Raw genomic sequence first — 14557 nt, 5'->3', positions numbered from 1 at the left:
ATGTTAGCCTGTAATTTTGTAAAAAGTTCTGTGGTTCTTGCTTCCTAACGTAGATTGGGATGGGAAACAAGGGTTCTGGGGACCTTGTTTCCTAACACAGACTGGGATGCGTCTCTCCCTGCCCTACTCCCACTGAAAGCAAGAGCTGAGTGCTTTCGGAAAGTGAAGTTATATCTTCTCTTTCCATGTGAGATGTGCACAATGGGACTCAGAGAAGCCAAAGCCAGACGTTCATGCAATGAGTGGGAAGTGAAGCAAACAATCATTCAAACAAAACATCCAACTTGCCTAAAAAAATTCTGAACGAGCTTTTGTTTTGTTTCCCTGCAAAGCCATTGCTTGGGTAGAGAAACAGATAGGATGGCAACATTTGGGGAGGGGGCATGCAGATCCCACTCCAGGAAATTCATGGAAGTGAGCAGAAGCTTTTCTCGTGTAGGTCTCAGTGATCACATAGACTAAGGGCCAAGTTTGGCAGAAATATTTTGTCTTAGAGCTTTCCTATGAGATAGATAAACAGGAACTAAGAATCATGCAGTGATAGCCCTGCCATCTTCGAAAGAATGGGAAACCCAATTAGAGAAAGAAATGCCCTGCAATAAGTAGATTCCACTGACAAAACATAGAGCTGCCTATGGAAATGATATGCATGGAGGTTAGTGGAATAATATTGTTAACTTAACCTGATTGAGCACGTTTTCATAGAACTTTGCTTTTTATTTGTTATTAAGAAAAATTGCAGCTGAGGTTTTTCCTCTTTCCTTGTAGTACTTGTATCTGAACAACTGAAGTGCTTAAAATGACATTTATATGACTGCTAGCAATGGTTGATCAGTTAGTGTGGCATGGTACAGATAAAAGCTCCAATTAGGCCTTAACTGTTTACTTAATAGAAAGACCTGTTAGTAACAAGAAGGATTGCCTGTTAGCAGAAGAACAGAACTTTTCCACGTGGCAGATTATCAGTATTCTTTAGATTCACACATAAACAAGGCTGAAATGCAATTACATCTTCCACAAGGACCAAAATGCTTTTAACCTTTTCAAGGTAGAAAGAAAAAAAAATGCTGAAACTGCTGTTGAAATCAGTCCAACTAGCGCTTTTTTTTAAGTTTTTGTTTCATTTTAATAATGGTTTCGTCTGTTTCACAGCCTGTGGCCTCTTCAAACCTGTTACTTTTAAAGATATAGCAGATGCTTCCTAAATGGAAAGGAAATTGTAATGATGCAAATCCCTATTCACACGGTTTTCCAAATAGGTTCGAGCACTACAAGCTGTATAGGGCAGGTGGGGTAGTGTTGCTGACAACCAAAAAAGGTAAACCTGAATACAAATCAAGCACACGTGTTCGTTTGAAAGTTTGTTGTCTGCTCCCCAATCTGCTGCCGAGAAAATAAAGCTATTATCATCACTGAGTGTCCTTCTCAGCATCAGAAAGCTAGAAATTAACTTAATTGCTGAACTGCACCTAAAATCAGCTGCTTTAAACATTACAATTTGGCTTTTAGTCTCATCAAAATTCCAAATATGTTAAAATTCTAATTTGCAAATGTGCTAAATTAACACTTTAAAACCACAATATTTAACCTGTTGGCTAATCTGATGTCAAGTGAAAACAAGTCAAACAACATGGAAATAATATACTGTACAAAGAGCCATAGCAATTTACCTAAAAATCTTTAGTATGGAAGCACCATTAGGAATTCTGAAGTTTGCTTTCATTACAAGCCCTGTTATGTCCTTCCTCCTCCCCATCCTACTAATTCATACAGATCTGGATAAAAAGGAGGGTTTTCTATTTGGGAGGTTGTTGAAGTTTTCTTTGCTTTAGAAATGTAATTTTGCAAATACCTGCAGTTTTACATGAACAGTAGATTTTTGCATCTGAACGTGAATTGGCATAATTTGGTAATCCATGCAGACGTTTTACAGCCCTACAGTACTGCCGAGCCTATCAAAACCCTGCTTTAGAGATGCACGCTATTCCGAGCGGCTGCGTGTAGAACTGGTCAGAAAGCTAGTTAAAATGCCCCCCTGGTTTCCCCCTCCCAAGTGTAACCTGACTTCACCCCAAAGGGTCCGTTGCCTCTTTTTTGAAACAAAAGCAAACAAAACAAAAGCCAGCACTGTAGAGCGGGCAAGCTCCCTACGACTTGAGCCCGAATTTCAGGCACCTAGTGAAGGTGCTTTCACACTGCCCTCGGTGACAGGTCTCCTTCTCGCATCAAAAATGAAAAAAGTTTCATGAAGCACCACCCCAGAACATTACTTTACACGAGCTGTTTATTATTGCTATTTCTGTGCAGTATTAAGATATTGCAAGAAGCAAGCAAGAGAGGAACTTACCTTAAGGCTTTTGACTAACTTTTGTCAAAACCACTTGGAAGAGGATGTTATAAAAGGCAGTAAGGGGTGAGAGGCAAAATACTGCCATGGACTGGAAAGTTCTTTACATTGGTCAAGATTAGAGAAATACAGAAACCTAGCAAAGTAGATAACTTGACTACGTGATGGCAGTGACAGCCAGTATTGACAAATGCAACTCCTGTGTACACGGAAATTGTCATTTGAATTCACATACAGAACTTTCTGTAATCACACACCTTGTACTAAATTACCTGTGTTTAAAAATCTGTGAAAGGTGCAATCAACAGCGATGCTAAAAACCGTTTGTATAGAAAACCTTTCTATGCAATTTCAGCTTTGCATCTGCAAATCACTGGCATGTGTAGTACCCATATACTATAGGCAGGCTGTAAAGGAATGAATGGTACAGAAAACACTGAAAATAGAATAAAGACATTCTACAAACTGATGCACCATTGATGCCTCAAATGTGCTAGAGGCTCCTAATCACTGTATCTCAAGGTAGATTTAGCAGATACTGAACACACTAAAATATGCTTAATAATTTACTAACATTGAGCCTGCTGGCTCTGTATACTTCAAGACTTTCCCTTGCAGTGGGGCTAAAAAATAATGACTATTTTGTGATTTTCAGAGTCTCTGCTAGGTGTGCAGCTCTTCTTTGCTGTCCCTTGTGCCTAGGAGGGAAGAAAAACAGCAAAGGCTTAATTTGTTCTTAATGTGCACATGGAATGGGATTATTGGTGTGTGCATGCAATGGCCATCAAAAAACTATGCGGGCAATTCCGGGGAAGTACAGAAACAGCATAATAAATGTACATCTCAACTGCTCAAAATGAAGGGTATGTTTCACAAAAAGCCCCCAAAACCTATTTTATCAACAAATATTTTAGCATCAAAAACTTTAACATCTACAGGAGAGCGTTTGTTAAACTAAAACTGTTTTTAGCATTTTGTAGTTTTTAAGGGTGACAAAAATGGCAATTAAATATGTAAACAAGTACTAAGGAAAATACAACCATTTACCCTCCTGGTTAGAAACAGATAGAATCCCAGTGCTTTTGAAACGTACCAAATAACATCTCTGTATAGCCAACGGTATTTTTATAGGAAATCTTATTTTTACTTTAAACATTCTTGAACCAAAACAACAACAAAAAGTAGGTCTAACGCAAATGCAGATGTCACTACTACAAAGCTTTATCCATACAAATAGCCTGTGGCACACGCGCGATCACTTGGACATGCTCTTGGACATGCTCATTGTGTACACAACTTTGCAGGTTCATGCTCATATAAAGAAAACGAGAAGCAAAAAAGAAAAAGTTTCCAGTTTCATGACTTCTGTTGACCTTGTGTTGACAAGACATTAATAGTAAGCATCTGTTTTGCTATAGCTGCTTAGCTTGTTTCGGCCTCTGCTTTTTTAAACAAATCTAGGACTATTCCTTATTATGTAAAGGCATTTCAGCACTGCCAAGAGAAATTGCTTTTTGCGTAAAAAATGGCAGAGGATCTACGGTTCTGAAGGCTACTAATTAGTTTCTAATGTAACTGCACCATTAATGAAAGAACGTCTCCACAGCCTAAAAATTTTTCCCCAAAAATATCCTTTGAGCAGAAATGAAGTTGCGAAGTCGGGAGCGTTCGCAGGGAGGGCGACAAGCTCAGGTTGCTCTCGGCTCTGCCACGATTCATGACCAGCAGGGCTGAAAGGACACCAGCCTGGCTTCCCCTCGGCCCTGACTGCGCTGCACTGTGCAGCGACCACTGCAAAGGGTGAAAATACCCCCATCACGAAACATGACACCAAACTAATGGTTACAAATGTGTTTTCAAGAAAAGGGAGGGGGAAAAGGCTTTAGAAAAGCTTCCATTCCACTGGATGTGAGGGCTTTTGTCTTTTTAAGTCAGCTCTTTTCAAGCATCTCCAAAAATACTTTTGCTCAAGATTATTACATTTAAAAATGCTGGCTAAAATGGTATGATGCATTTCTAATCAACAGCAGCATTTTGTAAGCAGTGGCCAAATAAAATGAGGCAAGGATTAAATCAATTTAACACCTTCTAGGGTTTCTACCAAGCATTCACAGAGAAAAGCATGTTTTTTCTTTTCCTGATGCTCTCACTGTCTGCTTGCTTAACCGTCTCTTTTTAATTTCACCAGGAGTCGTCTTAGCTTGTGCATATTCAGTGTTGATGAGCACAGCCCCAGCAGACAGATAAGAAAACAAAAGATTCCCCAAAGCCCAGCCCACAGAAACAGGACGGGATCCAGCTCACAGAAACAGGAGACGGGATCCCTACGGGGAGGGAATTTCTGCTTGGGCTCGTGCAGAAGCGTAGGCCAAAGGCAAGCTGCAAAAGCACCAGGCAGGACGCATAACGTGGGCACCTCCAATCTACAACGTGTTCCAGGACTTCAGGGCCTGCCTGGGTAGCTGGTAACAACCGAAACTCCTGCTGCTACATCCTTCCACCTAGCTCTTGCCACCCACTTACTTCCAGAGTGCAGAGATGATCAGGTTTCTCGCTTCTGTTTAAAGTCATCGTGGATGAAAGATTAAAGGATCTTTCCGCACAGGGGAATAGGTGGCGAAGACCCTCTCTTACTAATGCATTGTCATCCCTTTCACAAGCCATTAATTCTTTTTCAAAAATATAATCCTTACTACATTTTATAATAGAATATAATAATATTTTATTAATATGTATTTATATAAATATTAATTTGCTGTTGAAGAAATAATTACCAGACTTTTACATTTGCTTCATCACTGATAATACTGGTGGTTTATATAAACAGAAGAATAAATACTAGAAGATCAACTATGAAGTTAGCTCCCAACATAGAAATGATGGCGCATTCTTTCCACAGGTATTTGCACTGTTCCTAAAAAGTTAGTTGAAAGGATTCCACCCTGTGGTTAAATGACTTTCTAAGACATTAAGAAAAAAAGCTGCAAGTCTTCAGCAGGAATAAATAGGCAGCGTGACACTCTTGTCAATGGAGATACCACAAGCACAGTAGCTGGTGCTCTGAAATGAGAGCCAACATGCAATACAGTTCACTGAAACTATGGTAAGAATAGGGAGTCACTCCAGGCCGAGGACACAGCTCATCCGCTTGCTTTGTTTACGTCCTCAGCGCAGGAGCAGGCGAAGGACAGTTCACACGGATCCCTCAACACCACGAAGTTGTGGAGGAAGGGGTTCTGGTGAAGCACAGTGGTTAAACATGGAGCGACTAGCAAACTGGGGCACTAGGAAAGGTTTTCCTCCATTCTTCCTAGCTAGATCAAATCTCCCTTGAGGCAGAAGTCTCTGCTTGAAAAGGAATGCTACATGCAAGCCCATGCTCCAGGTAGTGCATTCACAATGAGATGTAAAGTGACATCCATCTTGATTTAATGCCGCTCAAGAGCCATCAGGATTCTGAGCAGCACTTGGACACAATCCAAAGGCGATGACTGTGCATTGCAGGCCTTCGAAACATGTCCCAAGACCACAGCTCTCTCCTTTCTGCCAGTAAGTAAAATATATCCCAGAGGCTTCTTTTGTTATGCAGCAATCAGGTTCTTCAAATCCATTTGCTGACTGCATTGCATCTCATTTCCCAGTTTCTTTCTCTTCCACAGTGTTCACTGTTTCTATTCAATCCTAACAGCTGCATCGCAGTCAAAAAAAAAAAATCAAACTTTATGCAGACAGGTTAGGCTTTGGAGAAGAGAGGAAGGCATAAGAAACACCAAAGACAAAAGATAATCAGGCCTTTTAACCCTGCTTTAGTGTAAACACAGCAATCAGATCAGCACACCATCTGTAATGCTTCCCTATGCTTCTTTCTGCAGGTAGTATTTGGGTTAAACTACCTCAGATACACTTTCTCATTATTTTCTTTCTTTAAAGCTTTAGACTGCCTTAAAAAAAAGGGGGAGGGGGATGGAGGGGTTTCCAGACACATTCAGCCGGATGGAACAGACCACAGCGTATAACGACTGGACTCTGAATCTCTTTCATCGCAAATGTACCTCATAATTGAGTAAGTGTAAGGGAATGGAGGCACAGGTTTGTGTGCATCCCTGTGCATGGGTGGGTGGGTGGGTGAGTGGGTACGCACTGAACTTTCCTCTCCGTTTTAAACTGCTAGAGAAGATCTTCAAAATGGACAACAGTCACAATGCAATCAGACAGACAGACTGTCTGCAGCAGAACGATTTAATTTGGTCCTGTTGCCCCTTCTGAAAAATGATGTCGACAGAAGATAAGGAGACAGAGGGCTTAAAATTGTTCTATCAGAACCAGTTGCCTGTTAGGAAGCTTATTTGAGACAATTCAAAACTGTTCAGTTTTTTTGCAAGGCGATTGCCCATCAGGAAGACTGTTTGTAACCGAAGGCTAAAATGGTTTACATAGCATGAAGAGGTACTGTGGATTTGTACATATTCTGTGCAACAGATCCTCGCGTGCACATTTCTCTTATTCTGTTTTGCTGGGTTTCTTCTGTTTGCTTGCTGAAGCTTCTTCTTCCTGAGAGACTACTTATTGGGTTTAAAATAACAACAGCTTTTCAATTTTATTTTCCAAGGCAGGCAATTCAAATAACCTTACAAAATTATTTTCCTATTCAGTTAGACTCTATAATAATGCAAGACCAGATTCTGTCATTCATTAACGAGCTGAGAGGGAATTACTAGGGGGAGACTAGAGATGGGTACGGCGTTAGCCCTTCCTCTACCACCACGCGGGGTGGCATGCATTTTCGCACAGGGACTGCAGTCAGCCAAGCCTGGAGGCACACATCTCACCTCAGAAGGCGTCACTGGGTTAGAAACTTATTCTTCCTTACTAAATGGAATTATTCCTTTCTAAGCCAGAACTTATGGTGGTTATTTTAGAGCTTCATTATTATTTACACGGTCACGTTTGTTCACTTTAAAGAAAGCGGAGCTGAGGCAATTAATGTATTGTTCTAATGTTACTAGGATATAAGCACGCTGAAAGCAATGGCACGCGGACATCCCGGAGCCCGGCTGAATCCCCGAGTCTCTCTCAAAGGCAGGGAGGAGAATGATGTCTCTAGCTCGCTGGTGCAAGCCTCAGCCGCTGAAGCGCAGCAGTGAACACGCCACCAGCACAGCCCCCGAGGAGCCCACTGCCTGCCGGGCACTGGCCAAACACCAGGGGCGAAGCCGAGAGTCAGGAACGGCCGCGCGCTCTCCAGCCCTTCTGGCCTGTTTATTTGCTGCTGCTGCTTTCTCTCTCCACTCCTCTGTCCTGTGCCCTCTCAGAGGACCATCATCTCACGGCTTTGGGGGCTCACAAAACATTTATCATTTTAAGTAGGGTTGGAATGAGCAAAACCAAGCTAATTCAGTCCTGATATTAGCCAAATATGATTTCCATTTGCAGGTCGCTCATCTGAGTTCCTCCAGCGAGCTCTTGATAAACAATAACATTCACACGCCAAAGATGACCAGCATCATTTTGCCACCTGCCTCTGCCATCTCAAGGCAATGTATCTCACTCAATCCATCTCTGTTCAGTGAGGACTGGATAGACGCTTCTTTCCTTAAGAAATGAAAGGGGCCGCGAGCCGACAGGGTAGTGTGGTAACACAGATAGCACGGGGACAGCCTGGGTGCACGTGACTGCAGATGAGCGGTGAACGATAAAGGAGGGCTGCGCTACGGCAGCCCCGCGAGCGCTGCTGCGGCTCCCTCGCCTGCCTCCCGGCAGGGTGCTGAGCAGGGGCTGGCGCCTGCGAGCCCAGTCCTGCAGCGCTGCTGGCAGCGCCGTTTTCCCCCGGACTCGCAGCCAGATACAAAGATGTCAGCTCTTCCTCCAGAAAATTTTCTTAAAGATAACCTTTCTTCAGGAAAGGGCATGGCAAGCCAATTTCATCCACATAAACACAGACTACCAGGCATGATACTGTCACTACTGCCTTATGAAAAATGGCATAAAACATATTTGCACAGAAAGGAATGACTTCTGCAGAACACATTATCTTAAAGGCTAACTGAGCCCACTGGCAGAAAATATACCAATCTGGCCTGTCCTGCTGAACCAAGGCTGAAAGTCTCACTGATTTTAATGGGGCAGGATTTGTGCTTAAAAAGAATAAAGACTACAAAGTAAAAGACAAATGTTTATCAGCCAGATTCGTTTCTACTGATGCTTATTAGCCTTTCAAGACTATATGGCCCACCCAGATATATTTTATTGTCCAGTGTAATAAAACTTTCTATATTAGATCTTACTATAAAATAAAATTGTTCTTATAAAAAAAATTCTTTTATAAAGTTAGTCCACATAAAAACTGAATAAGGCCTGAGACATTGGTTAGGCCATTCAGATTCAGACCAATTACAGATTTGCAATTCAGTTTATTAGTAGATCATAGACATCAGATTTGAATTTGGTCTATGTGTATTTGGAATCTCAATGGGTAGGCAAGTACGAAAGATATTATCATATGCACACTGTCCTGCATGGACAGGTTCTTAAAAAAAGGGGAGATCCTAGGCACATTTTGTTGCTGTGAAGGACACACATTTGAAGCACAAGCCTCAGAACAGAAGGCCAGTGTTTCCCCACCAGTCAGCAGTTTACTATTCACTAACCCAGCAGGAAATCCAAGTGTATACCTAGGTTTGCTTTTAAGGAAAAATGCTAAAATATCTTCTAAAGCAACGACCAGTTTGAAAGGTTGGTGGGGTTTGTTTGCCTATTTGTGGCAAACGCTTTTTGGTTGTGGCAAATGTACGCGCCAGCTAGGATCCCCCACTCTAACAAGACAGGCTCTGCTGTGACGTAACGCTTAAGCGAGCCGCTGATTCTCCTCATAGCTACCAGACCTCTTTTAGCAATCTGTTTCTGATCAGTAGAGCAACACCAAGCCAAAGAAGCCTACAAACATGGGCCAGCCCCTGCCTGATTTAGGGCAGCTCTGTGTCTGCCTCCCTGCTCAGAGCTGCACTGGAGTCATTTCACCCACCCGCAAAGCAGCATGTAGAAGCGATGTCATGCCATAGCCACCACTCCTCACTCCTGAATTTAACGCAGCGAGCGCGATTCTCTTCGCCTCCTCATCTCTCTCATCCCTGAAGTCCTTATGCAATTCTCCTCTGTGCCAAAAGACTGCGCACTGAACACTGCTTTATGACTGAGCATAAAGCAGTGCCAGAATGAGGAAAGTGCAAAGGTGACTTTCATAGATTCATGGAAAAGACCACTAGATCACCAAGACTGCCCTTCTTTAGAAGGCAACATGGATTTTTATATGGCAAAGCCTGCATTGAGCCTAATAATTTGTGTTCGGCAAAGACTTTCAGCAAGAAACTGAAGCCAGTTACATCCACATTTGAAAGTATGGTTAGCTGGTGGAACATATGACAAAAAGATGTGGTGGATTCCCCACCTCTTAGCAGTTTCAAACCATGTCTGGATGTCTCTCTGAAAGACTGGCATTAACCAAACACAAGTCATTTGGCTTAATTCAAAACAGGGTGAAGTTCTCTATAGCCTGTATTACACAGGATGACCTAATCAACAAGATAACCTAATTGTGTACCTTCAAAACCCTACAAATATCATTAGCATATCCTGTGACAAAGGCTACCGCAAATTGGTGTGGTATTACTGTTCAAGGCATGAACATGAAACGGCCTGGGGTCTGATCCCACATCCCACAAGGTCAATAGGTGCTTTTGTCATTGAATTCAATGCGAGCAGAAATGATGCTATGATTTTTCCAGTTCAGATGTCAGCTATTAATTTAGATGATGGTTATTTGATTCCAAAGAAAGCCAGTAGAATCAAGTTAAATAGACAGAGATATATTCACATATCCTTAAACTGGGAGACACCGCAACTCACTGATAACCTAAATTAGATTGAGCTAGTGCTATCTCTAATTAGGATCTTTCACTATGAACAGGGAAAGAGGACAAAGCGAATTAGCAAAGGAAACAGTCCATACATTGGCTCAAAACAAGAACCAGAAATGTTAGCTTTCATGTCAAGATGCAGTGTATCAAAAAAAAAAGTTTCAAAAATTATTTTACTAAGGAAAATCTAAAACTATTCAGAATTAAAGAGATTCGCTAGAAATGTTGGTGATATTTATTAACTAATTAGCTAAATGACCTTTGCAACATTTTTATACACAGTTTTCTTTCATAAATATTTCATGAATTACATGTAATTATTAGTAACATCAACTTTAGTGAATTAATTACTGCCAACTCCTATTAATAAAATGCATCTTGTAATAAATAATGTTAGTTTATTACAGAGTATTGGTCTCAGAGGTATTCACATCTGTCAGTTGCCTTCTACTTCAGGCTAAAAGAAAGGTAATCAAATAACTGTAATTATTGTACTAAATATATCACCGTTTGTTTAAAATGTCAATGGGAATGGATAAAGGCATTTGTAACAATCTGAACTGAATATTCTAACCTGCGCTGGTTTAAGTACATATGACAAAGAGGCATGTTACCATCAGGATAACGGCTGATGTCCGTTCCTAACGGACAGGAATGTCAACAAATGGTTACTTCCTTGATTTACTATTTTTCACGTGTAGGCCATTGGCTTAGAACTAGTCGAGGCTAATAAATTACAGTCAAATTAATCCGATGGCTGCTAATTAGCCCTTGTGAAAGGGGTGGTGGAGGTAGTCCAGCCATAGTAGACAGGTTTCCACAGTCACTTACACTACCGCAATTGGTGCTCTGCAGCCTAAGCTTTAGGTATCTCCTCAGAGAGCTCAGTGCTGGAAGTAGAGAGAACGACAACCAGCTTAATAGACAAAATCTGAGGCTCTTGGCTGTGTACTTTAGAAAACCTAAAACCTGCAAAGATGAGCTTTCTCCTGTCTTACAGGCAACTAAAAAACTTTTATCAAACCTATAGGCAACCTGCTATTTTCCCCTAAGCACCAAGTTCAAACTATGAGCTCATACGCTAAAAAAATTAAAATTTAATTCAGAGAATGCATTGGGAAATACTTTTTAACCCATGGATAAGAAGTCGTCATGAAGAACAAGGAATTATTTTCACTTGTACAGCAGCAAGACTTCAGTCATTCATTCGTAAGGGTTATGCAGTCAGCAATTGCTTGTACTGCACACCATGGGGTTAGGTGGCTGGGGGGTAAGCCTTTTTGGCTCTTTGCAGCGTGCAGCTGAGATCAAGCCCCCCTTACCATGACAGCGTTCAGACTAGGATGCTAAGGCCACACTGAAAGGCTCACCCTCGAGCAGGGCCGTTGTTTCTTCATGCTGCACTGCAGGGTGGAACCTCTCGAAACAGCTGTTCCTGGTCACACCGCTGGCAGGCACGGAGAGCAACCACGCGGGCTGTCTGCCGGGCTGCACGGGGAGCCTAACAGCATGTACTTGGAGCTTTACTCAAATGTTCAGCTCATCGCTGTTTCCACACCAGAACAATCAGTAATTCTCCAGCACTACTCTGTTCCAAACTGCTCTTCTTGCCTGTCTCAATACCTACATACAGGCAAGCTATGCAAATTTAACTTGGTGACATCTTTCAACATTTAAGCTCTGGAATAAACCATGAATACCATGAATTTTCAGTCTTTTAAGCTCAAGCCTCCCAACATGGTATCATCTAAAAAGGACAATATGAGCATACATACTGGTGTAGACTGGGTCTTCCATTCTCCACTGCCAGCCTCTTTTTTTCTTCAAACTCAGAAATTCCTAGAGCAAAATAAAAAGGTAGACTAAGCTAGAGAGAAAATTGGAAACCTCAAATATTGTACCTCAAGAAAATTAGTATTTGAAAAATAGGGTTGCTGAAGAACCTGTGTTGGTAAATCCAGGCTCCTACATCAGGCTAAACTTGTATTTACTCCTTTCCACCTCCACAGTACAGCGTCTACATGTACCAGCTTACCCCATACTGCCATGTGGTTCCTGTGATTTATGTTATCATCTGTGGTCAGTTATCCTCTGAAGCTGTTGTGATACCTATGCTTTACCTATCCTTTAGACTTCTAATGGTAGGAAATACTAAACAGACAACTGTATAACTTCTAAATCCTCTGAATTTGACTTCTGGTGCTTATAAACTCATGTAGGGATATCTGTAATGACTGCGTTCCCAGAACGAACCTAACCTTGTCCCTGGAGTCTATAAGCGTAGGAGGAGTCTCTGCCAGAACTATATCATTTGGTTTATTCTCCCCTCAGGCTGCTCATCGTTTATTCTGGCCAAACCCTGTAACGTTTCAGAAGAGGAGGGGATAATTACTGTTTGGAAAGGAAAGCCTATTGTCCCGGGATTCTCCTTCCTTCCTTTTGCTTAAAGAGGTCCAGAAAGAAGCACAGCTTCGGCTGTGGCACTCTGCTGCCTCCTGGCACAGCACACAGCCTGCCCCGTTTTCCGGGCCTCCTGGAGCTGCGAGGAAGGAGAGCCCCAGCTGGGCTGCCTGCTGCTGGGCTCCCAGGCAGCTGTCCGCTGTCTGCGGGCAGCACAGCTGACGGCTGGCTTGCCGCGGGGGGATCCCGTCCTTTGCTCGTGGGCCATGTCTCACCACTGGGTGTTGTACTTGCTTGTCAGCTGCCTGCGGCCAGGCATTGTGCTTACGCACTTGGGAGTCCTCCGTTCCCTGCAAATGATTTATCTTCCTAAATGCCTGGGACTCCACACCCACCTTTGGTGGAAGTCCATTTCTCAGGGATGCGCCTGGCTTAGTTCTGTTTGGGTACCAGCTCCTTTGGCAGTAAGTGACAGTCCAAGAATATCCAAGCACACTGGCCACCTGAGAAGGCTTTTAACGGGAACAAGCTGGTGGCATACTCGGGAGATCAGCTAGACTCTAGGAAAAACTGGCAGACAGCTATTCCTGCTCTCAGGTCAGCTAGCAGCTGGAAACACATCAGGCAACACGGGAGCGCCTGCAGCTTTGCAGCAGTGCGAAACAGACTGGTGAAATGAGCTGAACATTTTTACTTACTTAAATATGGAAGTGAAGCAGTTGTGGTGCTGATCATTATGTCCTGTATCATACCTGCCACCTCAAAATACCTCTGTACCCCGACGCTTGTGGCAGTATTCTAGAAGGAAGCTGGAACACCTTCTGGCAGAGGTCTCTATCGAATGTGGGTCACCACAGCTCAGATGGGCACTCTCATCACTAGAGTCATTTTTTTAACAGAAAACTGCATGTATTAGGCAGGTTTTGAGGACACGTATCAGATTGCGACAACTGGAAGACACAAGCAGAACATTATCGTAGGTTTTAAGCACAAGGAAACCATTCGCCTACTCGGGTCTATTGAGGAGCTTCTGCTTTCAGAAACTTAGAGAAATTTAAGATAAGAGAAACTAAAGCACCGATTAAATTTACCTCCTGAAGTCTTGAAGGAGTTGTGAAAGTGGTTACATTCTTCATAAATAGCACTTAAGGCTCAAGCATCTTAAAAAGGCACAAATTTTCTCAGGGGTTTCCTTCCAAGTCCATACAGTAGGAATGAAAATAATTCCTGTCATGAGTGTCATCTGTTTTGAGTGTAAATTCTTCCGGATGGGTGCTGTCTCTGAGTTTGTATAGCTCTCTTGATAATGGAGCACAGATCTTGGCTGAGGGTTCCTAAACTCTGTTGTTACAAAAACAACAGTTGATGGACAAAGTCTATTAAATCTAATTTTGCATTTTGAAATGTTTCTCATTTAACCTCTCTATTTTAGTCCCCCAAAAAGATGTGTCTGCCTCATCTGTCTAAATGCAAAATACACTTCACGAATGTGCTCTCTGGCTTCCTGATAATGCTTAGGAAAAGGTTTTACTCAAACCTGTGACACTCATAATATATAATCATCAGGCAGTAGGTTCCCCTTTCTTAGCAGGTCACAAGTATTTGTTCTGAGCTGCAGCAGACTGGAGGTAACATCACACCAGTATTTTAAATTACATAATGTGGACATGCCAAACTTGATTCTTTTACCTACTTTCCTCATCAGGGCACTATCTTAACACTCAAATTTCTTTCATTTCTCTTTGAGGCATGTCTTTCTTTAGATTTATATACTGAGTTGCAGACAGAGAGAAAAAGGAGATTTTACCACCGCATGGTAGAGAATTTTTTCAAGAGGTTCTTTAATTTCTCCTCACATTGTAGAGTACTACACTACAAAATTGAGAGGCACATTTTT

General features: G+C 42.2%; 1 long non-coding RNA gene across 1 annotated transcript; it reads right to left on the bottom strand.

Moving 5' to 3' along the window:
- Nucleotides 1-11994: 11994 nt before the first annotated feature.
- Nucleotides 11995-13971, bottom strand: LOC136992428 (uncharacterized). Its single transcript, XR_010884670.1, has 3 exons — nucleotides 13752-13971; nucleotides 13359-13610; nucleotides 11995-12099 (listed from the first exon to the last, which is right to left on the bottom strand). It is a non-coding gene; the product is annotated as an uncharacterized lncRNA (long non-coding RNA).
- Nucleotides 13972-14557: the final 586 nt, after the last annotated feature.

This window comes from Apteryx mantelli, chromosome 7, assembly GCF_036417845.1.
Source record: "Apteryx mantelli isolate bAptMan1 chromosome 7, bAptMan1.hap1, whole genome shotgun sequence".
Taxonomy (NCBI): Eukaryota; Metazoa; Chordata; class Aves; order Apterygiformes; family Apterygidae; genus Apteryx; species Apteryx mantelli.
The sequence above is the reverse complement of the archived record's forward strand: the minus strand, read 5'-3'. Positions and strand labels throughout refer to the sequence as shown.